The following is a 27,454-nucleotide window of genomic DNA, read 5'->3' as shown; positions in this document are numbered from 1 at the left end:
TTCACATCATCTCCCCCATTGCCCCCCACCCCCACCCCACACTAGGTCTTCTTCACTCCTAATCCAGCATTCTAATTTTTGATCTAACTGGATCAGATTGAGCCTTAAAAGATAGAGTTCTATCATACCACTCACTTTCAGAGGGGAAGAGAAGGGGAAAGATATGGAACTCATAACTTTACAGAAAGATCAATAATTGAGGGTCATCTTTGCAAATGGTTCAAAAATTAAGTTTTAAGTACTTGAAAAAGAGACATAGTTCTAGAGTTCTTCTGCTAATTTATTTAATTCTAAGCCCTATGCATACATATCCTGTTAAGATCCCTTGATTTGAAGACAGAGTATACTGCATTCTTAATCCTCACCCTGCTAAAATGCTTCCATTGTGACTTCAGAAGAGACACTTTATTTTCCTTATCTGAAAAATGAAATGGTTGGACTAGATGATGTCTAAATTTTCTTCTATTTCTAACTCTGTAATCTTGTGATATGTTTCTCCATCCCATAATGATCCCACAGAGCATTAGTTCCACATTTCCAACTACCTACTGCTTAGTTCTACTGAGGTATACTTGCAGGAGTTCAAACTCTACAAATTCCAGGCACTTGATTGACATCACATATTTAGCATGTATCTGAATCAGGTCTTGAACCCAGGTCTTCTGACTTTAGAAATGGCCATCTATCTAAAATTATTGACTTAGTATAAATAGAGAGCATTCTGGGTTTAGAGTCAGGAAAATATCTTCCTAAATTCAAATCTGACTGTAAGATACTAGTTGTGTAATTTTGGAAAAGTCACTTCACCCTGTTTGTCTTAGTTTCTTCATTTAAATGAGCTGAAGAGGGAAATGGTAAATCTTTCAAGTATCTTTGTCAAGCAATCCCCAAATGGGGTGACAAAAAATCAGATGTGACTGAAAAAAACAGAACAATGACAAAATATGTAGAAAATGATTTTATATATCATCACATATATATGAACAATACCCAATTATATTAAAAGTAGATGACTAAGAATTAGAGAAACAGAGGTAAAAGACATGCTGCTTGGTCTTATGAAACTCACAGTCTAGTCAGAAAGAATCTTGGTGGATAAAAATATGAAGTCACAAAAGCATAGAATTTCAGAGTCAGAAGTGATCTCAGGAGTAATTTAGTCCAAACCATACTAAAAAAGAAATCTTCACTATAATATGCCAATCCAACTTTTATTGGAATACTCCTCCAAAAGGAAAAGTCATCTAAAACCCACAAATAGCCCATTCCACTTAGGAAAAGGGCTAATTGTTAAAAAGTTAAGAAATTTGCCTCTTTGCAACCTCTATTTATTTCTTAGTTCTTGTTTATGGGGTGAAATAGAACAAATCTTCCACTTTAAGCCCTTCAAATAATTGAACAGTTATCAAGTCTTCCATGAATTTCCTCTTCTCCATGGTAAGAATTCTCAACTCCACCAACTTAATCTACTTAAATTCCCATAGATTTTCCAAACTACTCTCGAAAGTGATTTTTTTAATACAAATAAATCTTTACATTTATCACCTATCAAAATGACATCCTATAGAATTCAGCTCCATTTTCTAGTCTACAAACACCATTTTGTATACAAAATCCATTATTATTGTGTGTTGACTGTCACTTAAAGCTTTGTATCTTCTGCAATTTTTATGTGTATGTCACCTGTGCCAATTAAGGCAGCTTAATACATATAGTCTCACAATATCATGATTTATTTACTGATGGACTAAATTTCAGAACTCCAAATTCACAGCCAAAAATTCTTTTTTCTAGACCTCATCAAAAGAATCTAACTTAAATTGACAAAATTCGGATAACATCTCAAAATATCAATAATTGATGTTAATTCTTTTGAATTAATCTCATCTACCCCATAATTAACAAAATATTTAGAAATTTCTTCACTAGAAGAAAGGATATGGTAGCTGATCTTAACAACCTGGAGGGGAATAAAATGAAATTTTACTACCACTTGGAGACCAGTATTATTCAAATAGTTACTTCCTTTGGTTTGGTTTAACACTGTTAATGGACTGAAAAGAATGAAATTCAGTAAGCTATGAGGGGGAGCAGGTGTACTTGGCAGGACTCAGGTTTACTGAGCATAGTCTAACACAGAACTCTTCCACTTGGTTAAATCCACCTGCTGGGTGTATTGTATGAAGAGAATACCTTTACCTATTGAAGGATGATGTTAGTAGTTTTAATGAGTTTGGTATATAGGTAGGAGCCAGACCTTGAGAGACAGGACCCAGATGTTCTGTTTGTAACGTAAAAATGATTTCACTGTTTGACCTTGGACAAATACAAGAGCCCCTTTGTACCTTATCTTTTCCCTTTTTTGTGATATGGACACAATAATGATCTTATCTATTCTAAGTAGTGAGGGAGGTATTCATAATACATAGAAACAAAATCCAGTGATCTCTAGTCCAAAAAAGAAAAAATGGGGAAGTATTCCCATTAAAATCTAAGGGCTCCAGACAAACAATTTCCATCATCAAGTTGTTCACTGAAAGAAAATTAAACTCTTCCTTAAATTTAAATATATTTGAAACTAAAAGCCAAAATGGAATTCATATTAAATAAAGCAAAACTGTTCTGAAGGGGAGAAAGTAGGAAAAAAAGTTAGAAAGCAAAAAGGAATATGCATATATATATATATATATAATTATATGTGAATGTATATATTTACATACAGATATACACTTATGGATATGTATCTATGTATAACTATACACATATATACACTTATATATGGTATGTATTCTATATATATAACAATAATAACATATTTATTATATATTTAAATTCAGAAACTGAAGATGGAAAGATTCAGAATGTCACATAAAAAGGTAGGGAGTAATAATTCTTTATAGTTTGGAGTTCTTTTAATCCTATGGTAAAATAAATTTTCTCTCTCTTCTCATATCTACTGTCTAGTACTTCTTTTCATTAATTTCATTTCCACCCAAGTAAGCACCTCAGTGATATAATGAATAGAGCCCTAGGCCTAGAGAGCGGACAATCCAGCCTCAGACGCTTTGTAACTATGTGACTCTGGGCAAGTCCCTTACTTTCTCTCTTCCTCAGTTTCCTCAACTATTAAAAAACAGAAATCATAGAAACTCTCCACATGTGAGGATCAAGTTAAATAATATTTATAAAAAACTTAATAAATTAACTGGCATATAGTAGACAATAAATGCTTATTCCCTTTCCTTTCCTACTGAATTATATTCCATGATTTTAAAGCTTTCAGCACATCGTTGCTATATTATTAGTTCCTACTAATAAATAAACAAAGCTCAGAGATGAATAAACCTCTAAAAGATTATTGTTTCTAATATTCATCTTTTTATCATGAAATAAAATTAAAAACCAGGAATATAGAGAGCTGTCATTGAAGACAGAAAACACATCTTTGTGGAGAGATTCAGAACAGTAATTCTCAACCTTTGCACTGTTTTAACTTTGCCTTTCTGAGGAATTTCAAACAAATAAGTGTGCATGATCATATCTTGGGATCAGAGGCCATCTAGTCCTGCTTTCATTTTTAGATAAGGAAACTAAAACTCAGAAATGTCAATTAACACAAAAGTGGTACATATCAGTAATGGTGTTCAAATCCAGTTTCTCTGACCACAGATTCAATCATGCACTTTCCTATTGACCATACTATCTTTGTTTCAAGGACAGAAAAGGCAGACATTAATCAGACTAGTTGGAAGAAATAACATTTCGCCTATTATCTCTGTGATTTTACACAGGCTTTCTCATGCCCTTGGGCTAGTCTCCTTAGCATCTTTTAAGACTTAACTTAGGTGTCACTTCCTGTAGGTAATTGTTAGCACTCCCCAAATCTCAAAATACTATTATATGATTCTCATTTAAGTGTGTGCTTGTTAATGTGTATATGGTATTGTCCTATCTATTTATACTTTATATATTGATAATAGAATCTAAACCCCTTGAAAGTAGGGATTCTTGCGATTTTGTCTTAGTATTTACTAAATCCTAGCATGGTACCTCATAATGGCTAATATTTTTAATGGCATTTAGGGTTTGAAAAGTATTTTATAAATATGATCTCACAATAACCTGGTAGTCATTATTATTATTGTTATTCCAATTTTATAGTTAAAGAAACTGAGGCAAACAGGGTCCCATAGCTAATAAGTGACTGTGGTCAGTTTTGTACTCAGGTCCTACAGATTACAAAGCCAGTATACTCTCCGCTGAATCACATAATACATAATAGGAACTCAATAAAAGCAGAAGGGATTGGATTGATGGAAAGGATAAAATTAAGTTGGTGAAATATAGAATAGTCTTTGTCATTATATTGATATAGGTGATCCCCTGTATGATGGAATTCCTGCCGACAAAGATAAGTAATACCTTTTCTGCAACTGAAGTCTTAGAGAAAGTCTTCATCTAAGTCTGGGATAGGGAACCTTTTTTTCTGCCAAGATTTAAAAATCAGCCTGCTATATTTGTTCAAACATTTAAATAATTCACCCCTAAAAAGCTCCTAGATTTATTGAATTTTTCAGTCTGGCTAGGGTTGCCATGACAATCAGACCATATGATTCTGAGAACCTTAAACATCCTTTGTTCCCTGCCCCTGCTATTCATCCTTATCTACCAACCTTTTTTGTGACAATTAAGTAAATCAGTTTCTAAGGATATATTAAGTGAAAATATCTTTTAAAGTGATACCAGTTTTGCGATTATGAAAACACAATCATGAGATGGGGAAAGAGGAAGATGTAAATGCTTTATAATTAAAAAATGGATTAAATAAAACTAACGCTGTTTGTGTCATTGATGCTAGATTCTTCCTTCTTAAAATATTATATTAGTTTTATAAACAATTGAGATTAAGTCTACCTCCACTGACCTAATAGCCTGAGTTTACAACTGAAGGAAAAACTATATCATTTCTCCTAATTCATTCAGACCAGTACAAATCCCTAAATTTCAATTTTCTGATGTTCACATTTGTTTTGTGTTTCCAAAATTGGAACTTCACTATTAGTAAATTTCCTTTTTCCAAAAAGAAGATTTCTAATTCATTATCCCCAACAAATAAAATTTCTCATAGTTTAAGTTGGAGAAAAACAAAAATAGATTAAACATTATCCAGGAAAAACTATTTCATTTTACAGAAGAACCAGAAGCCCAGAAAAATAAATAAATTGCAAGTAGCATCTGAACCAAGGTCCTCTGGCTCCAGAGTCATTGCTCTCTTGGGTTTTTTCTATATTGATAAGAATTGAGAAGGTCTATGACCATTATTCAATTGGATGTTTCTAAATGCTTAAGGTCAGAAGCCCCCTTCAAGTATTCCTTCTATCCCCAAAACTAAGTTTTAGTTCAATTGACTTTCTTTCTAATCTTTCCACAGAGTTGACCAAGAGACAAGAATTTAGCCACTCTCTTTAAAGTCTTCCAGTTGAGGTCCAAAATTATCAACATTTCTCAGAAATTGGCACATGATGGAAAGATAATTGGTACTACTATATTTCATCATTTAAAAACCAGTTCCACTTAGATTTGTTTCATGACTATACAACCTTAAGTACTAACCACCTACTCAAAGGAGTGAGGGACAGGAAAGGGTGGGAGAGGAACTGCAGAAAACCATTAACTAGGTTTGTCAAAGGACTAGAGAAGAGCTTTCATATCATTTACCACATCCCATGAAGGAAACCAATCACATAGTGAAGATTGATATTTCATAGTCAAAAGTGTTCTCTCCTCCATCATCCTGTCTTAATAAGAGATAATATTGAAAATAGTGTTTCATAGAAGCATAGTTTGACAGATACCTCATAGTCTCTGTAGTACAGCCTCTTCATTTTAGAGATGAGAAAACTGAGGCCCAAGGAAGTTAAGTCAGAAATAATAGTCAGAGAGAATTCAAGACCAGGTCCTTTCCTTCATGCTATGTTGTGAATTCAAATAATTCTCCACCTAATATAAGATTATTATTATGGAAAGAGCACTATATTTTAAGCCATCCAACTTAGGTTTAACCTTGGGCAAGTTACTTAAACTTCCTGAATCTGTTTCTTTCTCATTTAAATGAATAAAATATATTATTGTTCATACCATTAAATGGTTCTGAGGAAAGTGCTTTATAAATTTTAAAACTCTATAGAAATGGGTTATTTTAGTAATATGATAGTTGATTCTAGAGCTTTCCATTATTATTTTTATTATCTAATGACCAGTCACCTAGGTGACTAAGTGGACAAAACAAGCAGAATAAAGTTCAAATATTTAGAATTAGAAAGAACCTTGAAGACCATCTGGCCCAAGCTTCTAATCTTACATGTGAATAAATGAAGCCTGGAGAATGTCATGGCTAACAGGGATCCGAGAAATGATTTTGAACCCAGATGGTTTTTAAGTTTATCTACAATATCCTAATCCACTATGTCATACTTTCTCAATTTCTCTGTCAGATTTCTAGACAATGTTGCTAAGATGTATAGCCTTGTTCTATATTTTCTAATTCTTGCATGATAAATGCAATAAAATGTGGGTGACCCCTCAAAGCTAATCACTTACTCTTTGTGGTAATTTCATTCTGCCATATTCTGCCAAAATTGTAATGAGTAAAAAAAAAAACAGTGCTCCTTTGGTGTAATATGTATTTGAAAACATATTCCTAGGGAAAGTTAGGTGGCATATTTGATCAAATGTTAAGCCTGGAGTCAATGAGTTTCATCTTCCTGAATTCAATTCAGACCTCAGGTCTCTACTAACTGTAACTCTGACAAGTCACTTCATCTTATTTGCCTCAGTTCTTCATCTATAAAATGAGCTGAAGAAGGAAATGACGAACCACGCCATTGTCATTGCCAAGAAAACCCCAAATGGGGTCATGAAGTCAGACAAAGACAAAAAAAATGACAAAGTACTATACTCTACCTGAAAAAGGGCCCTATAGAAGATCTTTTCACCCAATCTTTGTTGCAAGGAATTCTCTATGTCCAAAAGGAACCCTTTCTCCTTTTGTGTAGTTCAGATTGTTAAGATCTATTTCCTCACAACTTATATTTTTATCTTTGACATTTAACTAATATAATTGATTAAGAACTAGAATGGGCTTCAGAATGGGTCAACTAGCTCACCAACTCCTATTTCACAGATGAGGTAACTGAACCCCTAAAGAAATCAAGTGACTTGCCAACACCTATTTCTCCTAGTTCTTTCCCTTTAGATGAAACAGAACAAGAACAATCCCCCTTCCAGGTGGAAAACTTTTACATACTTGAGGAAGACTATCATCAATTCTCCAAGCTAAGCATCCCTAACTCCTTCAAATGATTCTTCTATGGCAAAAACCAAAGGTTCTTTATCATATAGGTTCACCATGTAGTCAGAAGTTATTGATAGTTTCATCATTACACCATTGTGAAATTATTAAAAAAATATTGTAAGCTGAGGTTGATTTGATCTAAATCAAGGTAGCACATTATACTTTAAAAAGTTAGACCTTTATCTAACACTGGTATAGAAAGCAATGATATTGAAATATTTCTCAGGGAGGGAGGAAGGAAACAAAAAGTAACACCAAATTTAATTAACTATATGCTAATTAGACATGGGAAACAGAAGTTAAAAGATAGAAGTTCTTTTGAAATGAATAGCTCAAGTATCCAAAACTCTGCAAAACAGGCTGAACATTTAGCAAGAAAGGACTTTCAGTACGACTTCTGGTATTTCCATTTGGGGAGAGATTTCCCAAAAGACAAAACTTGTTTTCTCACAATATTTTGTAACTTCTCTTTCCAGACTCAATTAGATCCCAGTAGTACAAAGGCACTTGGATTAAAAAACAAAACAAAACCCAACATTAATTTCCTGCACAATGTACACAATTGGGCAAAAATAATTGTTTATTTTTTAATTAATTTTTTCCCCTAAAAATTGGGAAGCTTCAGATAAGATTGGAGAGAAAGGAAGTGATCCTTTACTGAATCTAAGAAGTACTTGGATTACATTTTGATTCTCAAAAATCTCACTTCTGGATTAAACAAAAGCATATAAAACTACTAATGGAACAATAGTTAGCTTCATTCACACTGACTTTACAAATCAATATTAACTGAAATAGGACTTTCAGAGGACTTTAAGCATTACCTCTTTTGTAAAAGCCTCTACTGAACTCACGCTACTATATGCTTCAAGACATTGCCAAGAAAAAAAGGGATATTTCACTAACAAAAGCTTATTTTCCTTTTCATCCAATTCAAAGGGGAATGATTAAGAGCTTAAATGTTAGACACTGGGTTAATCACTGGAGATATAATTCTTATTTAAAGTTCATAATACTTAGCATTTATACAGAGTTGAAAGGCTTATAAAATGTTTTACAGATATTTTCTTATTTTATATACCCAACTATCCTAGGAGGTATGAACTATTTTTAGATCCATTTTATAGATAATGATTCTGAGACAGAGAGAGAGAGAGAGAGAGAGAGAGAGAGAGAGAGAGAATGAGAGAGAGAGAATATGAGAGAGAGAGAGAGAGAGAGAGAGAGAGAGAGAATGAGAGAGAGAGAGAATATGAGAGAGAGAGAGAGAGAGAGAGAGAGAGAGAGAGAGAGAGAGAGAGAGAGAGAGAGAGAGACTTGGCCAGGTCACACAACTGGTAATTATCAAATCCCAGATTTGAATTCAGTTCTTCCTAATTCTGAGTCCAATGCTCTAGTCACTGTGTCACCTAGCTTCCTATAGTTACTGCCTTCAAGGAAGTTACTTTCTTTTTAACGAGGGAAAGAAGTGAAGGCAAAGAATGTACAGAATAAATCCCCCCCCCCAAAAAATTGTACAGATGAGGGTTGGGGGCAAGATATTGCAAGTAAGAAGAGGAACAGGAAAGGCCTTATGTAAGAGAGATTTGAACATCAAAGAGAGCTAAGAGGTCAAAGATTGGATGAAGAATATTTAAGGCATGTGGTACCACCCATAAAAAGGCATGGAGGAAGGAAATGGAATATTGTATACATGGAACAGAAAGATAGTTAGTTGGCTAGAATGTGAAGTGGGTTAAGAAGGAAGTATGTGAAATCAGTCTGGAAAGACAGATTGGAACCAGATTGGGAAGGGCTTTAATCTCTAAACATTTACACTTCCTATTTAGACATGTTTTTAGAAAGACAAATTTTAGGCATTAAATACTTTCTGGAGGAGGGAAAATGATTTCTTGGGTTATTCAGTCATGAGCTTCATTCAAGAAAATGATAAACTTGACATTCACTCATACACTAACATATTATTAGTTCTATGCTAAAGGTCAATTTTTTAAAAATGGATATTTGGGTGGAACAAATACTTTTGACTATTCCTCTATGATAAAAGTTTGCCTGCTCAATTTGTAGTCACAGGATGTGGCTGCTTCAATTTTATCTCCACCTTGCAGGCTTTAACACAGCAAGCTACTATAACCCCCAGTTCACATTTTATAGCAACTAGACTTTCCCTCCCCCATGACGTGTTCTCATAAAACCACAAGTCAGTACACTTCCTCACAGAGCATGAAAGCAGGGTTTTTGCAAGTAACTTGTCGGTTATGTACATTAGGGCCATTTTGACCATAGATACATGAAACAGAATCAATGATTTTATCATGATTTGTGGTAGCTCCTGAAAAGTGGAAAGAATACAGGCTAGAAGCAGTCATTGGACCTGAATTCAGAGCTGGCCTCAGATTCTTGCTATCTATGTGTTATTGGCCCATTTTCCTTATCTTCAAAATGAGATGGTTGAACTAGAAGGTCTCTGAGTTCCCTTACAAATCCAGATCTATGATCTTATCCTATTCCTCCCTTCCACAGATTCTTCTTTATCATACATCCTGGTTACCAAGAATTCTACACCACTGAAAAGGAATAGAGAAGAGAGGAAGGAAACTCAAGAAAGATTTATACAAATTAAACCTCGAATTAATTAGAAGAGGGGATAATCTATATCACTATAGAGAAAACATGAAGAAACATACTTCTTACTTTCTACATTCCCTCAATTCTTTTACCTGCCTTTAGCCAAAATCTAGGGACTACTGCTCTATGCAATTTCAGTGTTGCCTGAGATCTTAATTAAGTTGTATACTTTTGCATTAGGAAAAAAGTAGTCTTACTTTTCTCATTAATATGAAATTATCATAAAAATATTCACTTGGTACCAAGCCCTTTAGAAAAAATAGAAACAATAACAACAATAATATTTCCATTTGATCCTCACAATATGCCTATAATGTAAGTGCTGTTATTATCTCCATTTTGAAGAGGAAACTGAGGCAAACAGAAATTAAGTGACTTGTCCAAGGTCACAGAACTAGTAAACATCTGAGACAAGATTTGAACTCTTATCTCCCTGATTCCAGGTTCAGTGCTCTGATTGTTTAAAATAAACCAATAAACATTTCTGATAATATTCAAAGTGTTGGGGATCCACAAAGTATAATAATTTCACTTCTTCCAACTTAAATGTTCTATCAATATCAGTATGTATATTCCCCTCTATCTATAATGATGGTAATAACTTTACAACTCACTAGGAAATCTTCAAGAGTTACCATGGATAATTTGTTTTTTTAATTACACAGTTGTTAATGTTCTGGTGATGAGCCTCTTGGAATTTATCTGAGTAGGTACTTAGGTGAAAGATATATAGTCTATTACTAGGCATATACTCAATAATATTCCAACTGATAACTGGTCAAAGGTTATGAACAGGTAGTTTTCTATTTTTGTTTAGTTTTCCTTTGGGTTTTTTTTGCAAGGTAATGGGGTTAAGTGACTTACCCAAGATCAAACAGCCAGGAATTATTAAGTATCTGAGACCAGATTTGAACTCAAGCCCTCCTGACTCCAGGGCCAGTACTCTATCCACTGAGCTACCTACCTACCCTGCAGGTAGTTTTCTAAGTAAGAAACCCAAATCATCAACAGTCAAGAGGGGAAAAAGAAGGTTCCAAATTGCTAATTAGAGAAATCCAAATTAAAATATATATGAGACTTTAGTCTCACAACTATCAGATTAGAAAAGTTGACAAAAAAGGAAAAAGACAAATGCTAGAGAGTACAGGAAAAATAGGAACATTGATGCACTATTAGTGGAGCTGTGAATTGATTCGGACATTTTGCAAAGTAATGTGAACTATGCCTCCAAAGTTACTAAAAAGTGTGTAGCTTTTGACCTAACAATACCATTACTTCTTGTGCACAAATTAGAGAAAAATTTTAAAAATGGCCCCTACATATGAAATTATTTATATCACTTCTTTTTTTCTGGTAGGAAAGAAATGGAAATTAGGTAGGTCTTAAAAAACTGGGGAATGGCTGGATAAGTTATAATATATTAATGCAATGGAATATCATTATGCCATAAGAAATTATAAAGTAGATCATGAGTTGTGTGAGCTACTGAAGTAGAAAGAACAAGAATGACTTATACAATAGCAACAACATAACAACAACAAAAAACAACTTGGGAAACCATAAATAAGTGACCAATGAAACAACCAACCACCATTTCAGAGAACTAATGATGACACAAGTGACCAACCTAAGAGAGTAGGAACAGACTCAAGGAGAAAATTGTGACATTGATTCTTTAGCAACTACTGATATGGAAATTTGTTTTGCTTGACTATGTATATCTGTTAAAGAGATTTTTTTTTGATTTTTTAATTTTGAAGAGGTTGGAAGAAAAGAAAACATTATTTTTTGTATTCACTGAAAAAAATTAATCTATAGTTGAATAAAAAGGAAGATTCCAGGTAAGTGAATAAAGAGATGAATGAATTGATGGACAAGCAAACAAACAGTATGTCAGTAGATAGATGGATAGACAGATAAATAGGTACATAGACAGATAGATAGATAGATGAGAGAGCACTGATCCTAAAGACAAAAGACCTGTTAGAGTGAGTGATGCTTCCCAAACTTATAAGCAATGTGTTTATTTAACTCATGTTTTACACACATTATTTCATTTAATACTCACAATTACCTTGTGAAATAAATAACCAGATATTTTCCTTTCCCTTAAGCATTAATGTTCTCTCTCTCTCCTGAGATTTATTATTTGGTATATATTGCTCATTTATTGATTAGTATATTAAACCCCATCAAGGCTGGCATATTTCATTTTTTAAATGCTATGTTATGTACAACACAAAGGACACTTTGTTGTATTGAATTATTCCCCCCTTTAAATTTTATAACTCAAAGTAATAACTGAATATTAACAAAGAATTAACCATGAGTAAGGGCAGTTAATAACTAATTCTAGACTTGCAGGCAAGAATAACACCTGTAGGGGCAACTAGGTGGCACAGTGGATAGAGCACTGGCCCTGTAGTCAGGAGTACCTGAGTTCAAATCCTGTCTCAGACATTTAATAATTACCTAGCTGTGTGACCTTGGGCAAGCCACTTAACCCCATTGCCTTGCAAAAAAAAATAACACTTGCAAATCCAAAACCAGACCTTTTTAAACCCCATCATTAAGTTATGTCTCCCAAAGTCCCCATTTTCTTCTCTGCAAAATGGGTATGAAATAATGCAATACCTACTTCACAGAGTAGTTATTAGGAAAACAAATTATAAAATACTGTATAAACATGAGTTCATTTTACTCTTTTTTTCTAAAGCACTCCTTTTTGCTTCCATAGATTTAAGTTTACTAGTCATTATTCCACACTCCTATTTGTCCTTGGGAAGATTGCACAGAGTAGCCTTCCTGAATTTTTTCACTTTTCAGTAGTAATGTGTTGGCACTCTTGGAAATAATCCTCTTGGAACTTTAATAGAATAGTATGATTAAACTTACCTCAAAAAATATAGCTTCAAAAAAAGACTATTTGTGAGGTATTATAGCTCTAGATGTCTACTGCATTTCTTTTAGATGTAAGCAAGCCCCTGCAATCCTTTGATAAAAGATAGCTCAAGAATATTGTGGCTTTAACTGTATGATGTCAATGCACAAATGTCTAATCTTCAAAATTTTAAGAAGTAAAATAGGAAAGTGGAAATGGAGAGATAGAAAACCAATTCCCCAGTTATATAATTATTGAGATCAGTTATAGGATTATGAGTCTTGTTCTCTTTCTCTGTAAGAATAACTTATACTACTACTACTACTATTACTAAAGTGGTATTTGCATGAATTGCTTCAAAAATTAGCAGAAAATTAGATTTTATATATGTAAATATAGATATTCATATGTTTGTGTGCATATATACATGTAGGGACATATATATACATCAATATTAATATACTCATTTAACATCAATGTTTACAATGAAGTAGACCATTTGTATTGAGGTTTTAACTGCTTAACATACAAGGTGCTATATCTAACTAGAAATAAAACATTTCTAACTGGAAGAGACTTCAGAGACCATCTACTATCATTCATTCTTTTTTCAGATAAAGAAAATGAGAAACTGTTTCCCCCAACACTATCAAAGTAGTAAATAGCAGATTTGGGATTTTAACCAAAGTCTTCCAATTTTGCTTCTCATCCATACTTTTGCAGTCCTCTCCTGATAGGTCTCCAGGCTTCCATTCTCCCCTCATTTTAGTTCATTTTCCAGGTAACTACCAAAATAATATTCCTGAAGCACAAGACTTAGTATGCATGTCACATTCCAGTACAAGACACTTCAGTGGCTCCTTATAGCCTCTAGGATATAATACAAACTGCACAGCTTGACTTTTAAAGCCTTTCACAATCTGTCTCCAGTCCATCTTCATTCACTCACATTCTGTTCTTTTCCACATTCTTACATTCCGGTCAAACTGAACGGTTGTTAACCACATATAACACTTTCTCCCATAACCTGATTCGTGCTAATCTTCACCCTTTGGAAGTTGTAGTTCCCTTTCAAAGTTCAGCCCAGGCTTTACTGTACCCTCAGTAGTTTTTACAACAGCTTCCAAAATTCAAACAAACAAACAAACAACAAAAACAATATTGATATGTGGTAGAGCGGATAGAGTGTCAGATCTGGAGTCAGAAAGAACTAAATTAAATTGAATTTCAGATAGTTACTAGCTGTGTGATCCTGGGCAAGTCATTTAATCTTTGTCTGAGTTTTCTCATCAGTAAAAAATGATAATAATATTAATACTACCTGCTTCCCATACTTGCAGTTAGGATCAAATAAGATAATAATTGTAACATGCAAAACACAGTATCTAACAGAAAGCAAGCCCTATATAAATACAATCTATTATTATTCTATCCATTCATTTAGCCATTTATTTATAGGTGAGTATATGTATATATATATATATATATATATATATATATATATATATAATATAGGAGATTATATATATATATATATATATATATATATAAAAAAATCTACTTATATTCCCCAGTAAAATTTAAGCTCCTTTAAATTATTTTTCTTTCACCCCGACTCCTTCCATATATGGAGAGATGGGGTAGGGCTAATAATTGCTTGTGGAATTTAATTGAATTCTAATTTAATGCTCTTTCCCAGGCACTCTGGAACATAGCTTTTACCCTGAAATCTGCTCACCTGCTTATTCTACTATGACACTGGTAAGTCTCCAAACAATTCCTGCCTGGGAAATTAATTCTAAACATATTTCTACCTTACAAAGAAATCAAAGTTGATCAATAGTTTCTCTTCCAGACTTTCAGGTTTAATGTATATATTTTGTTAACTATAAATAAAATTTTAATCTTCACTAATAAGATATGATAGTTATATAAACAAATCAGTGTCTATCTATGGGAATATTTCTACTATAAGGATATTCTATGGTAATCTTAAGGTTCCACTCTTTGTCCTGCCTTTTTGCTTTAATTACACTGACAACTTTTAGACAGTAGAGTTAAAATGTTTATAAAAATGTTTTAATTTTACTAGATGATACAATTTTGTCAAATAAGGGAAATTGCTGTCATTTTACATTTTATACCATAAAAGATTATTAATCCTATCTATGAGTTATCATAACTTTTAACCTTTGTATATTTTAACATTGTTTTGAAAGATTGTAAACTCATTAAAACCATTCATTACAACACTGAAAGTAACAATCAATTTTAATATCCTTTTTAATATAGAATAATGATGTATTTAATGCATTGCATTAACTTAGTGAAATGTGTTAGCAATGTCCAATTAACAATACCATTAAAGGCATTAGAGTTTTCACAGATTGTTTAATAAATATGATCATTTTTGAGAAGGACTTTTAGGGAAGTAAAAAAATGACAATGTTTCCTTCCCTATCACTTCAGATGTGCCACTCAGTCTATTAAATGTCAGCCTAGAGTGAAAGGAAATGTAAAGTATCAGATGTAATTAAGTTTTACTCCTGAATTGCTGGATGGGCAAGAAAGAAAAAATATATGTTTGTTTTCTTGATATTTAAATGACCTCTATTAAAATCTTTTTAAAGAGAAAAACCTCTATTTTCTACATGTAAATATTTAATGAAGTGAAGGTAATCTCCTTAAAGGGTGATAACAATTTTTCTTTTTGTCTTTGAATCTTCAGTAAAATATAGAATCCATACAAAGTAGGCCTTTATTAATTGCCTGTTGAGTTGAACTGGTGTGTAAATAGTGGCATCATTCTTTTTCTGCAATATTTTCATTCATAAATTTGCTTTATTAAAATATGTATACTTTTCTCTCTCACATACACACAAAACCAAATGGGGGTCAGAAGTCAAAATTAAATTCTGCCTCTGATATTTGGTGATCATGATCTTTTCAGAAACTCCATTTCCTTAATTTAAAATAGGGCTAATAATTACATTCCTTTCTTTATAGGGTAGTTGTGATATAATCACTTTTTAAATTCTAAAGCTCAATAGAAATTAGAGTTATTACTATTATTATTATTATTATCATCATCATCATTATTTTGACCAGATCTGTGGTGTTTTCTTTTTTGTGAGGAGTATTCCCAGGGAAAGGCTTCCTAAGTTAATTCAGACCTTCTCTTTTGTAGTTTTAGAGAGTCTCTCAGAAGGCAGAGAAATTAAATGACTTGTTTGCTCAGAACAATGGACCCAGTATGTGTCTAGCATATGGATTTCAACCTGCCTTCCTGATTCCAAGATCAACCATCTATCTGCTGCCTCACCAGTGTCTAATATCTGACAAAAGGACATATGTACAATTAATTTCCTTTTTATACACTGACTTATAAGACTTTAGATCCTATGCCCCACTGCTTGATTTTAAAATTAGCTATAAAGTGGATTTCCTAGTGTGTTCTTTCCCTCACACCTTTGTGTTGGCATTATTTACTATAAAAGGGGGGATACTTTTCATTTTCTAAAAAAGAGTGTTTTCAGCATTTTAATTTTCAGACCAAGATAAATATCTCACTATTTTCTCTGGAGCTCAGTTAAGTAAGTAGCTTTCAAGTATCATGTGTGTTTTCAAATAAAAAAAATCAAAAGGTAATATGCCTAAAACCTTACTTTGTACAAATTGGTTATAAGAAAATATCTACCTTAAAGGCAACTCCCCAAAGTTACCATTAACTCCTTTGGAATATGGCTATATTTTCCTATTCTTATAAACTGGTCAATTAGGGAGGTTTTCTTTTATGTATGTGTAAAGGGTTTGATGTGAATTCAGAATATTTTTGGTTGTCCTAGTGCCATCTAAAAAAGTCAATATGATGACTTTCACATTTTCACAACTGCTGATATTTTTATTGTTCTTATGTCACTGCCTTTGAAGTCTTTCCGACATTTCTAACTTTCCACTTCCAAGATTACCAAGCAGTCTCACTTTGATCCTTCTATTCATTCCCAATCAGCTCTTTTATCCATGCCTCGAAGCTGTCCTCAATATGACAGTTTCCTATCCTCAGAAAGGAAATAAATTCTTTTGAAGTCTGTGGCAACCAGCTCCCATAGATTATTCAGAGAAATTCTGCATCTTTTACCTTATGATGTTCTCAGTTTCTTCTGGCCCTCTGGGTAGACTAAGGTTCATTTAGTCTTCTACCAGTTATCAATGGATAGATAATACAGAAGTACTATTTCTAAGTTTGTACTACCTACAAATGACCTGAGATTCCCATTTATTTAAGAAAAAGGAAGATTTTGGTGGGTCTAACTTTCATCTTTGAAACAATAGGTAAGTGCTTCCAACTATTTTACATAGGTAAAGCCATAAGAGATGAAAAATATTCATCTAATTTCTATTTTTGTGTTTCTTTCCTACAACAAACTTTTTGATTATCATGTACTTTGCAGTTTACCCTCAGAAAATCCTGATTTTTCCATTTACAAACCACCCAGGTGCATGTTGATTTGTTCATAGTACATTAATGCATTCTTTAATGCTTTTTTTAAAACTTTGCACACAGCTTGTGTTCCAAGAAGAAAGTCTTTAGAATGGAGGCCCTTTATAGATCTGTTTAAATTTTCACTAAGTTAAAATCTGAGCATTAAGGAGAGGTTGGAACTGCTTCCTTTTGAATCAGGTACTCACAATGTGGTTTCATTATTTTGCTGGAAGGAAATTTCCAGAACATTAGGCATGTCCAGCCCCATTCAGATGCTACATAAGCAAAAAACATATTCCTAAATGTAAACGTAAAAAATATTAGGATTATTGCAAACTTGATTTATTCACACTTTTGTCCACCTATTATTCAAGTCCAGGTGACACATGATCATAAAAATAATTAGTAAATCCATCCCTGCTTCCATGGTTGAAGGATATAGAAGTGAGAGAAGAGACATAGATATTAAATAAATAAGGAGAAGAAAATTGTTTAGGTTACTTGGAAGAGTTTTAATTAATGAAGAGTTTAAAATTGGGGAAGAGTAATTTGAGGAAAAAATGAGAGAAATTGAAGAAAATATGATCCTGAAAACAAGGTAGAGATACCAGTTAATGTGCTGCTTCTGAATTATATGATCATGGAGGAATAAAAAAAGTATACCAAAAACGCAAGGAAAAATGGGGACAAAAGAGATTAGAGGAAGAAGAAAATGAAAGTAGCTAGCAAGACATAGCAAGGTAATTAAAGAAAGAGGAGGAGCATCAAGAGAGTGAAGCAAAATGGCAATATAAACTGTGGGTCAAGTTCTTAGTTCAAAATTTTAACTATAAAAAAATTTAACAACTGACTATGAAAAGTTGTATAGGTATACATGAGCAATTCCAAGAAACAAGACTAAAAATTGCAACCATCATGGTGAGAAGTCCTTGGTTTTCATTAAGTATGTAATGTTTGTGTTTCCAACACTGTGAAATCTGTTGGAAATACAGAGTGATCTGCTTGGAGAAGAAGATAAAGTATTAAAAAATGCCACTCCAACTAAAGGAAGGAGAAGAAAGATTTCCTTGTGTTTAAAAAAATCTATTCAAGGGTGGCTAGGTGGTGCAGTGGATAGAGCACTGGCCCTGGAGTCAGGAGTACCCCAGTTCAAATCCAGCCTCAAACACTTAATAATTACCTAGCTGTGTAGCCTTAGGCAAGCCATTTTACCCCATTTGCCTTGCAAAAAAATCTTTTCAGAGGTGTAGGAGGGTAGATATGTCCTTTGTCTGGATAATAGAAAATGAATGCCTATAATATAGATATTTTAGCAAAGGTAACCTTAAAATTGTCAACTGTCCCTGAAGAGGGGAGTACTATATGCTCTAAGGAAGATGCAACTTACCCTTCCAAGAATTATAAAAGACAGTCATAGAAACTATCAGATGAGAGTTCATCCAATAAGTTACAGAGAAAGAAGAGAACAGTAGTAGACAGTTAATTCCCTGCTTGGGGTATCAGTCCAGCTAGTAACAACTATAAAGTGCTATATAGTGGTCTACTGTGATCTTAGAGCATTTATCCAACATATAACAGAGTAGTTCCCAACACTTAACAAATGGATGACAACTCCCTACTTGTTGTGATTTGTGTAGGTGCAAGTAACACTTCAGAAGGAATCGGAAAATATAATGTGCAATAATGAAATCTTAGGCAATAAGGTAAAGACCATAAAGGCACATCTTGAATTTATCTCAATTCTTTCCCTAATTAAAGGGATAAGAAAAGAAAAATGTATTTGTTAATTGAACAGCAGGCTAAGGAAACATTCTTGCTTCCCAAGTATGAGATTTGGATTTTTGAATCATATCCTACAATGAAGGTATTAACAAATTCTTAAGCTGAGATGGAGTAAATTTAACTGTGTCTGATAAGAATGCCTTTGCTGGATTATCTTATAAACCTATTCAAAATAGTTTTTAACAAAATAAAGCAAAACAAATTGACTGAGGGAAGAAGATTATTCACTTATATCCCTCCAAGTTAGATACCATTTAGAGTAGTTACAAAAGAAAAAAAGACAAATTGTATCTGGGATACTCACAAGTTTAATTCAGATGGAATTCAAGAAAAGATTCATTATGCTGATGTCCCAGAGTTTAGGGAACAAATAAGATGAAATGTTTCGGTTGCATCAGACTCTTCATTCCCTCATTTGAGATTTCCTTGGCAAAAGATATTAAAGTATTTTTTCTCTTCTCCAACTAATTTTACAAATGAGGAAACTGAAGCAAACAAAGTTAAGTGACTTATCCAGGATGATACGTTTATTAAGTTGTATGAGGCCAGATTAGAACTCAGCAAGATGAGTTTTCTTAACTCCAGACCAGGAGTCCTATCTACTGTACCATCTAACTATTGTGATACAAGGGGCAAAATTATCCTCAAAAGCAACTTTGAAATTTGATAGAATGAAATCCATGAGTAGATTGTGGTTCTTGATATATATATATATAAAATTTTACACCAAAGAGCAAATGGAATAGCATTATTGGGGCAGCTAGGTGGCGCAGTGGATAGAGCACTGGCCCTGGAGTCAGGAGTACCTGAGTTCAAATCCGACCTCAGATACTTAATAATTACCTAGCTGTGTGGCCTTGGGCAAGCCACTTAACCCCATTGCCTTGCAAAAATCTAAAAAGAAAATACAAATGGAATAGCATTGTTTATTAGCATTGAATTACTTTATATAAAAATGGCATTATTTTTCAAAGCTACTCTGTCCTTAGAAATATAGGATCATTAATTTACACCTGTAAAGGACCTAGAATTCATCTAATTAAAAGCCCTCATTTTACTAATAAGAAAAAAGTGATTTGCCTTCTGTTCTTCCCATCCTTTGTCCCCTCTCATCTTACTCTTCATCCTTTCTGCTTTCTTAAAATAGAAAACCATAATCATGTTTTATGACTTAGAGAAAAGTAAAATGTTTGGACTGAACTAATAATCTAGACTGTCTTAAATCTACATTTATCAAATTCACCAGCTGATGTAATCATTCATTTGTGCTCTATAAAGACATAGCAACAGACAGTAGTTAACAGACAGATTAAATTATATTTTCATATAAATTCTCTAAAACTTCATTTGAATAGTTTAGGAAAAATTATCTTGCACTTATTTTCTGAGAATAAAATCGAAACAGTAATTAATAAATGTCAAGTAACCCTCCCTACTTAACCAGGAAAAAAAAATCTACCTCATTTGGGTAACTACTAAAAAATATTTCAACTGTTTAAAAAATAATTGTTTTGCATATTCCAAAGGAAAAAAACATTCCTTTCTGCTGTGTATGTGTGTTTGTGTGTGTGTGTATATGTGTATATGTATGTATATATATATATATATGTATATATATATATATACATATATATATATATATGGGGGTGGGAGGGGGAGAGAGAGGGAGGAGGGAGGGGCGAGACAGAGAGAGAGAGAGAGAGAGAGAGAGAGAGAGAGAGAGAGAGAGAGAGAGAGTGAGAGAGAGAGAGAGAGTTGGCAGATGACCTGAAGTTATCAAAAGTATAGTCTAATTTTGTCCAGATCTATGGTTCAACTAAAATTAGTTCATTCATTATGGTGTAGATGGAAGGGCTAGAAAAGAAATATAATGGAAAATGATGAGATATAGTACAATAGAGTATTGGTTTTTAAATTAAAAAGGCCTGGTTTCAAGTATCGCTTCTAAAATACTAGCTAGATGACCATGGGCAAGCCACTAAATTCCCTGACAATTCTTTAAGACTGAAAGTTACTAATGATTTGTCAATCTATCTATGTGACTATGGTTTTCATACTGCTAGTTCCTACCACTCATTAAATCAAGGGCCCAGATGCAAAAAAAAAAAAAAATTATGCCCTTCTCTCTTGCCCTTGACTTTCTTCTTGTGAATTGGCTATCTCAGTCCCTCTGCTTTTCCTGTCTTCTATCAATATCATCTTTTTCCAAAAGAATATGGGTATGCTACAGAAAGCATTGAACTGTATTGATAAACTGGGAGTTTCTTTCTTTGAGCGTTTCCACTATGTCAATTAAATCACAGATCCAGTCACTCATTCTATACTACTACTGTTATATACACACAAATGCATTATAGGTAGATAGATATATAGATAGATGATAGATAGAATAGGCAGATGACAGATACATACATACATACATAAACTGTGTTTTAGATTGTGATCACTGTGAAGCCAAGAGGTTGTGTTTTAGGTAAGGCCACATCCTTACTGACTGTGTGACTTTGGGCAAGTCACTTAACCCTGATGGCCTCACATCCAGGGCCATCTCCAATCATACTGATTCATATCTAGTCATTGGATTCAGATGCCTCTAGAGGAGAAAGTGAGGCTGGTAACTTAGCACAGCACCCCTTACTCAAATCCAGTTCATGTGCCTGTCATGGCACATAGAAAAGCAGCAAATAAGTATCAGCAATTATTTTCATACCAAAGTCTTCTTGCCTCTATCCATTGCTGCCTCTAAATCTGCCAACTTATATATAGGTGTATAAAATATATGCATGTATTATAGACATACATATAAATGAATATATATATATATTCATATATATGTATATTACCAGCAATGGGTATGGATAGAGTTTTTAACTTTCTTTTTTATACTGAATGGAAGAGTTAATATCCCAAAGGCTAGAGAATAAAGCACAATGTAAGATAAAATTCTATAGAGATGAATTTCAAGTCTTGTATCCAGGAACAAGAGTCAACATCAAAAATAAGGGTAGGGGAAGTTATGGTTAGACATAGGTTATTCAAAAAAGGATTTGGGTGTTATAGTACATTTCACGTTCAGTAAGAGTCAGTAGTGTCATTATAGCAGCTAAAAAAATCTAATGACATCTCGTTTAGCATGAAGAAAGGGATAATTTTTAAAGGGGAAATAATAGTCCCACAGCACTTCAACCTCATTTCACTTTATTTGCAGTACGATATTCATTTATGAGTACCACGATTTTAAAAATGGTAAAGCACTTAGGGGAACCCTCCTCTGGGTTCAAAATGGTGAAGGATCTTAGCCAGTGTATATGAGAATATGGTGAAATATTAGCCTGGAAAAAAAGAAGACCCGCAGTGGGATATGAGAGTTATATGGGTGATTAGGTTTGTTCTGTTTGACCAATTAAGCAGGAATATTGAGCTGAAATACAAAGAAGCAATAATAGGCTAGATGTCAAGAAAAAAAATTTTCAATATTTAGAATTATCTAAAAATAGAATGTGCTAACTTGAGAAGTGGTGGGTTCTCCCTCCCTAGAGAACTTCATTAGAGGTTGGATGACATTTGTTATGTTATAGTGGAGAGTCCTTTAATATAGAGTTTGGAATGGGTGGCTGCTAGAGTCCTTTATAGGTCTCAGATTTGGGTCCTTTTCTAAGTCTGTGATTTTATATGCTTTATTTCATTTTTATCTTTGCATCCTTAGCACCTTGCCCATAATAAAATCCTAATCTATTCTAAGTACATTGAGTTTTATTCAATATATTATCAGGAAAAATTGTCACATTAGCACAGCAACAACAACCAGTCCACAACCACTCATAAAACACCTGTTGTGGGCATGGGACTGTGCTAGGTGTCCATCATATCTAAGTGCTTGTCCTTTGTTCTTGAAGATGACCACTAATTAAGGGAAGTGATGCCATGACAGCCACATGAATTGGATTTGAGTTGAGGGGGTGCTGTGTGTTACCAGCCTCACTTTCTGCTCTAGAGTCATCTGAGTGGAGTGACTAGATATGAATCAGGATGACTGGAGATGGCCCTGGATGCAGGGCAATCAGCGTTAAGTGACTTGCCCAAGGTCACACAGTCAGTACATGTCAAGTGTCTGAGGCCAGATTCAAAATCCCATCCTCCTGATTCTAAGGCCAGTGCTCTGTTCACTGCACCACCTAGCTACCCCTCATGACTAAGTAATTGCTGCACAAACACACCAGACTTACGTCATACAAGGACAGGGACAGAGGATATTCTGGAGCACTAAGAAGCCAAGGGTCACAAGTTAATTTTTGTCAGGAACAATACTTGAGCTCAAGTCTTCCTGAGTCTGAAGCTATCTCTATATGAAATTATTATGAGACACTTTGTCAAAATATCAAATGCTGAAATTCAAATATAATATACCCATCATAATTATCTGCTGCTCCTTGCCTGCTGGCTCTGTCAAAAATTCAAAATGACATTAGTTTAGGATAACCTAATAATCTCATGCTGGTGTTCAGTAATCTACTTTTCCAAGTCTCAAAATCAAGAGAAATTAGAAGCTGAAGAGGTCAAGAGAACAAAAGAGACCAATCGAAAAATAATAGACTCATGATTCTCACCTTCAGTATAGAGAAGGTGGTAAAAATCATCATCTAGAAGGGAAAACAAAAGATGTGATGAATGGAAAAATAGACAGTAGCAGAGCAGTGAATAGAGCACTGGCCCTGGAGTCAGGATTACCTGAGTTCAAATCCAGCCTCAGACTCTTAATAATTACCTAGCTGTATGGCTTTGGGCAAGTCACTTAACCCCATTTCCTTCCAAAACCTTTTTTTTTAAATAGACAGTAGAATGTCCTATGGTGTAATTCTATTTCCATTTACAAGTATAGCAACATTGACACAGTGTGTGACTTTGATGTAAAAGGAAGCTTAAGGGGGGACTTACCCTCAGGGTCATTTCTACCAAAATAGGGATGATGTCAGAAGGTTAAAATGAGTGATATTAAATGGGAACAACTCCTCCATCAGTTTATTTAAATGGATCACATAGTGGAAAGAGACCCAGTACATCTTGTTTTAAGACTGACTTAAATGTATTGGAAAGAAAGATTGAGTAGGTAGAGTGCATGCAGGAGAGTGGCCTATTGAGGCTACAAGGAAGTGTGGTACAGCTACCATTTTACATTGCTTTTAAAACAGGAGAGTAGTTAAAAGGACAATTATTGGTACAGTTTCACATTTGTCTCCTTATGAAAAGGAGCAAGACCTTAAAGCTATGAAACACAATAAATATTCTCTAAAGATTATATGAGATAATGAGTAAGGGGATTGCAAGAGATGTCCTTCTATTGTACATAAATTAGAAATCCAAGTAACTTAAGTCAGCTGAGGATGCATTGACATGAGGAACTAAGCAGAAGAAGCATGTTGTGTGAAATAAAATGTTCAGAAAGGGGAAAAGATCTTAGAGAACAAACATTTGGCAATAAAACATCTATAGCTACTAAAAAGCAAGCAGAACCACTTAAAACCAACAATTAAAGCTACCTTAGCATGGATCCACAAGTAACATGTTAAAATACTTTTTTTTTACTTTAATCTGCTTGTTGCGATATGAGTGCAAATTCTCAGATTGCCAGAAGTAATGATCCTACTGTTTTCATTCTTTCACAACGATCAGTTGGTTGATTTAACCTACTGAGGTCTGAGCCTCCAATCTCCTATTTATGGTCCTACCATGGTTCAGTCTAAGGAATCACAGAAATACAGAATTTCAGAGCTCAAAAATCATAATAATAATGATGATGATGATGATGATGATGATAGCACATTGCTGTAAAGTTTGCAAAGTATTATGAGGTAGGGCTATACTGTCAGGTAGGTATTATTCTTAAACCTATTTTATAGAAAAGTTAGATAGAGTGCCAGACTAGTAGTTAGGAAAACTCATCTTCCTGAATCAGATCTAGCCTCCGATTCTTGCTACTTCTGTGACCCTGGGCAGGTCACTTAATTCTGTTTGTCTCAATTTCCTCATTTAAAAGTGTGCTGGAGAGGAAAATGGTAAAACAATCCAGTATCTGCCAAGAAAATCATAAATCAGGTAATAAAGAGTCAGATGTGATTGAAAGCACAGGATAACAACAAGAAACAGGAAACAAGAAGAAAAAGAACAATTTAAACAATTTACTTAGGGTCATGTAGTTAGTAAGGTCATCTCATCCAAATCATACCTGAACAAGCATTTCTTCTATGACATACCCAGCAAATAGTAGCTAACCAGTCTTTACCTGAATACATCCAATGAGGGGGAATCTCATTACTTTCTGAGTTCAACTATGTCAATGTTTTTTTCTTTCATCAAGTATAAATTTGTCACTTTGCTCTGTAGTTATATCTTTTGGAGCTGAACAATGAATCTAATCCCTCTCCAGTTTTTAAAATGACAGGTTTAAAAATATTTGAAGATAGCTCTCTTTCCTCATTCTCCCAGTCCTATGTTCTTCTTGCTAAGGATCCCTAGTTCTTCAACCCTTAAATGACTTGAAGTCACTATCTCAGCTGTCCTTTTCTGGATGTGTATGCCAGAACTAAACATTATAAATATTTTCTGAGAGGGACAAAGTTCACTGGGATCAATCATTCCTCCCTAGTCCTGTGAACTATACTTCTCTTAAATGAATGACATCATGGTATTTGAGGGACAGCATAGTATAATGATTAGATCTCTGGCCCTAGAGTCAAGACAACTGATTTTGAATACTGTCCTAAGTGTTCATATTTAGGTATCAACCTCACAGAGCCTTCTATTTTTTCAAAATGAATATGGGATTATTTACACTGCTTATCTCACTGTTCTTGTAAGAAAAACCTTTTGTAAAGCCTAAAACCCCCCCAAAATTAGAGTAAATTATCATTATTTTTATCTAGGTCTAAGATTTCATGAATAGGAAACTTCTGGCAAAAGAGGCTTCCTCCCAAGGTAAACGTACAATTACTCCAGAATTTATGGATCTTAGAGAGGATGAAGAGAAGTTAAATTACTTTCCCAAAGTCACCCCAACCAATTCATGTTAGTGTAGGACTTGAACCCAAGTGATTAGTTTTAATTCAGTCTATGATAACAATTTTTACTTCCAGATTAGCCTGTTGATTCATGCTGGGCTTGTAAACCATTCTGCATCCCAGACGTTTTTCCAAAGAATTACTATCTAGCTATTTCTTCCATAATTATTACTTATAGGGTTTATTGTTATACCCCTCAGTTCTAAAACTTTATCTCTTTAAAAAGTTCATTTTCTGAGATTCAAACAAAATAGTATTATAGGTGTACAAGTATTAGAGATGATCTTAATCTTACACTGATACATTTTAAATGAAAAATCTAGAATGAAATTGTTTATCCAAAGATCATACATCAAGTTAATGGTGAAGTGAAGAAAACTATATATTCTGATATATATATATAGTATTTAAGCAATAAATCCAAATTTCTTTCCAATATACCATTCTTTGAGGGAAGAGAAACAAGAAGGGAGAGACAAAGAGAGTCAGAGAGGAACAGGGGAAAGCAAAGGGAAATAAAAGGGAAAGGAAAGGGAAAGAAAAGGGTTATTCATACTAGAAGCATCATTGAGACTAGCTGATTTGCAAATTCACAGGTAAACTTGGAAAGGCAATAGATGATTACTATAAAATTAAATTTTTATCTCACCAAAGAGCCCTGCAAACATCATGCCAAGGATTTTCCCCCTTTTTTTACTCTAGGCTGTAATGTCTTAATTTAGGGGGGGAAGTTTAAATTTCATGGTCATACACTGTCAGTATGCCACACAAAATAGTTTTGACGTTAGAACTTCACTTGAGGTTTTGAGATTTTTTTAAAAAGATGCTGATGCTGCCATTTTAGAGGCTTATCAGTTGCAAATGTAAACCATATTATTATTTGTCTCACACAGATGTTTTAACTCCTTGCAGCTGAAACCAGAGCATCAGCTTTCTTTAAAAAAAAAGGTCAGTGATATTTGACATTTTTCTCTCAGTGGTAAAAATCCCCTAAGGATAACTTGCATTGTTTTGGTGGTGTTATGGGATTTTTTTTTTTTTTGCTCTGCCAAGATGATATTTATGACTTATCATTCCAAGAACAGCTTTGATTGAATTGGATTAGATTGTCTAGTAAAGTCAGTATAATAAATACAAGCAAACAGAGTCAAGCCTACTTATCCAAGTTCCATCTGCAGGTGTATTGCGTGTTATAAGATAAAGGAGTATAGCATATGAAGCAAGAATGTGAAGTTCAACAGGTGCAGATATATATTTTCTTTTTATTAACT

At 33.8% G+C, this 27,454-nt stretch overlaps 1 protein-coding gene and 1 long non-coding RNA gene across 6 annotated transcripts in view; one reads left to right on the top strand and one right to left on the bottom strand.

Moving 5' to 3' along the window:
* PTPRC (protein tyrosine phosphatase receptor type C) overlaps positions 1–27,454 on the bottom strand; it is a 138,522-nt gene that overhangs the window by 102,050 nt on the left and 9,018 nt on the right. The gene's annotated exons all lie outside the window — the stretch shown is intronic.
* On the top strand, positions 1,191–16,375 carry LOC141512932 (uncharacterized). Its single transcript, XR_012475634.1, has 4 exons — positions 1,191–1,437; positions 2,838–2,876; positions 14,563–14,624; positions 16,057–16,375. It is a non-coding gene; the product is annotated as an uncharacterized LOC141512932 (long non-coding RNA).

This window comes from Macrotis lagotis, chromosome 2 (genome assembly GCF_037893015.1).
Source record: "Macrotis lagotis isolate mMagLag1 chromosome 2, bilby.v1.9.chrom.fasta, whole genome shotgun sequence".
Lineage (NCBI taxonomy): Eukaryota > Metazoa > Chordata > Mammalia > Peramelemorphia > Peramelidae > Macrotis > Macrotis lagotis.
The sequence above is the reverse complement of the archived record's forward strand: the minus strand, read 5'-3'. Positions and strand labels throughout refer to the sequence as shown.